The 3,276-nt window shown below is 43.0% G+C and overlaps 1 non-coding gene across 1 annotated transcript; it reads right to left on the minus strand.

Annotated features, from left to right (window-relative positions):
- Positions 1-371: 371 nt before the first annotated feature.
- On the minus strand, positions 372-479 carry LOC112724923 (small nucleolar RNA R71). The gene has a single exon (XR_003164062.1). It is a non-coding gene; the product is annotated as a small nucleolar RNA R71 (small nucleolar RNA).
- Positions 480-3,276: the final 2,797 nt, after the last annotated feature.

The following is a 3,276-nucleotide window of genomic DNA, read 5'->3' on the forward strand; positions in this document are numbered from 1 at the left end:
TGGCAGAACCTAGGAGAGTTACTATCCAGGAGGCTGGAGCCCCTGATTTTACAATGCAACCGTTTCAAGTGCATCACCCAGCGGTGGCTACAGAATTTGAAATAAAGACTGCACTGCTCAATTTGATGCCCAAGTTTCATGGCTTACCTGCTCAAGAGCCTATCAAGCACCTGAGAGATTTTCAAGCAGCCTGTTCTACTGTCAGGCGTGATGGTGCAGATGAAACTTCAATTCTGTTGAAAGCTTTCCCATTTTCTCTTGAGAGAAAGGCAAGAGAGTGGTACTACACTCAACCTGCAGCAACTGTATCCAACTGGGATACACTTAGAAGAGAATTCTTGGAAAAATTCTTTCCAGCTGAAGTTACTGATAAACTGAGGAAAGATATTTCCATGATTGTTCAGGACGAATCTGAGACTCTCTATGAATACTGGGAGCGCTTCAATAATCTTCTGGAAGCATGCCCCCACCATATGATTGACAAGATAGTGTTACTCGGTTACGTCACACAGGGCATGAGGCCCCAAGATAAGACCACATTGGAAAGTGCTAGCAATGGGTTTATGAAAAAGTACAAGACCACTGATGAGGCATGGCAATTGATCAGCGACTTAGCTTAATCTACTCGGAATCACAGGCAGAAACAGGGCCGTTCAAAAGCCGTTGCAGAAGTATCCTCTAGCAGAGAGACTGCTGCTCTAACTCAGAGTATCTGTGAAATGACCAACTTGCTGAAGCAGATGCAATTGAATCAACAACAAGTTCAGCAGGCTCAACCTTCTCCACCACAGCAAAGCCAACAGTTAGTCCCACAGAGAGTTTGCAGAATCTGTGCTGATTATAGCCATTATACTGACGAATGTTCGCAGCTCCAGCAGGAAGACAACACCGTGGTAGCCACTCATAACTTCTATGACCGCCCCAACCAAGGGTACAATCAAGGTGGCAATTACAACCATGGATGGCAGGAAAATTCTAACCAGAATTGGAGGGACAACAATAACAGAGGAGGCAGAGATAATCAGGGAAATCAGAGGTGGAATAACAACAACAACAGGCAGCAGAACCAGAACCAGCCTTACAGAGCACCTCACCTGAGGCAATCCCAAGGACCACAGAATACCCAACAGCAGACCTCTCAAATTACCTATCCTTATTCATCTGCTAATGATGACTTACTACAATCTATTGATCGGAGACAACAGACCATGGAAAATAACCTTTATGCTACACTAAATGGTCTGAACTCTACCCTGTAAGCTCTTGTCTCACAGATTGGATCAATGAATAACTCCAATAACCAGCCTTTGAGCTCCAGTAGAATTCCCTCTCAACCATTACCCAATCCAAAGGGTGGCATTAATGCCATCACCCTAAGGTCCGGAACCACACTGAAGGAGAGGAATCAGGAGGAGAAAAGCCCACCAGAACACGTCTCAGCTGAAGAGGTAGTGGAAATAGAAGATGCTGAAGATGTATTAGTGGGTATTAAGGGACTCACATTCTCCACTGATTTTTATATCATGGAGATGCCCCAAAATGACTCAGAGAAGCCATCATCAATCCTACTTGGAAGACCATTCCTGAAGACATCTAAGTTCAAATTGGATGCTTTTTTAGGAACATACTCTTTTGAAATAGATGGCCGATTAGTAAGTTTCAATCTGAATGGAGTTACGAAGCATCCTCCAGAAGATCATTCTATCTTCCAGTGTGAAATATAGATGAAACCGTGGCTGAAGTTCACTGGGAGGAGTTAGAAGAGAAGCACACATGACAAAACCAAGTGTGGGGACATTCTCAGAGGACAATGACAGTGCTTTACCATTGTTACCAGCTCCAGACAACCCAGAGCTTGACCATGACCAGCAGTTAGAATTAAAACCCCTTCCTCCACACCTCAAATATGCGTACCTTGAGGACAAGCAAAAGTCTCTAGTTATCATTTCAAGGGAACTCACTTCTCAACAAGAAGAGCAGTTACTTAGTGTGCTGAGGAGGCACAAGAAGGCAATTGGGTGGAGTTTGGCGGATATAGTAGGCATCAACCCTCAAGTATGTGAGCACAGAATATTTTTAGAAGAGGGAGCAAGGCCTGTCCGTCAACCCCAGAGAAGACTGAACCCCACTATCTTAGAGATTGTCAAAAAGGAAGTGACTAGACTACTGGAGGCAGATATCATCTATCCCATCTCAGACAGTGAATGGGTAAGCCCAGTACAAGTAGTGCCAAAGAAGTCTGAAGTCACTACAGTGAAGAATGAGCATGGAGAGCTCATAACAACCAGAGTACAGAACGCTTGGAGGGTCTGCATTGACTACAGACGCCTCAACCAAGCAACCCATAAGGATCACTATCCTCTTCTATTCATTGATCAAATGCTGGATTGTCTGTCAGGTAAATTACATTATTGTTTTTTAGATGGTTACACAGGTTATTTCCAGATTCATATAGCTCCTGAGGATCAGGAAAAGACTACGTTTACATGTCCTTTTGGGACTTATGCTTACAAGAGAATGCCCTTTGGCTTGTGCAATGCATCAGCTACTTTCCAAAGGTGCATGATGAGTCTTTTCTCTGATCTTAATGAGGACTGTATGGAAGTTTTTATGGATGATTTTAGTGTTTATGGCGATTCCTTTAGCCTTTGCTTAGATGGATTATCTAGAGTATTAGATAGATGTGTCAGTACAAACCTTGTATTGAATTTTGAAAAATGTCACTTTATGGTTAAACAAGGGATTGTACTAGGACATGTTGTGTCTAATACTGGAATTTCTGTAGATCCAGCAAAGGTGGATGTTATTTCTAGTTTACCTTACCCCTCTTCTGTGAGGGAAGTTCGCTCGTTCCTTGGCCATGCAAGTTTTTACAGGAGATTCATTAAGAGATTCATTAAGGACTTCAGTAAGGTAGCACTTCCCTTATCCAGACTACTGCAGAAGGATATTGAGTTCGAGTTCAGTGAAGATTGCAAACAAGCATTTGATAAGCTGAAGACCGCCCTGACTCAAGCTCCAATTGTGAGAGGACCGGAATAATGTGCGACGCTTCCAACCATGCAGTAGGAGCAACATTAGCTCAGCGTGAAGGTAAGGACCCTTTTGTTATTGCTTATGCGTCTAAAACTCTAGATGCAGCACAATCCAATTACACTACTATTGAGAAAGAGCTTCTTGCTATTGTTTTTGCTTTGGATAAATTTTGAGCCTATTTACTTGGTACGAAGGTAGTAGTGTACTTGGACCACGCAGCTCTAAAGTATCTATTAGCTA

This window comes from Arachis hypogaea, chromosome 11 (assembly GCF_003086295.3).
Source record: "Arachis hypogaea cultivar Tifrunner chromosome 11, arahy.Tifrunner.gnm2.J5K5, whole genome shotgun sequence".
Taxonomy (NCBI): domain Eukaryota; kingdom Viridiplantae; phylum Streptophyta; class Magnoliopsida; order Fabales; family Fabaceae; genus Arachis; species Arachis hypogaea.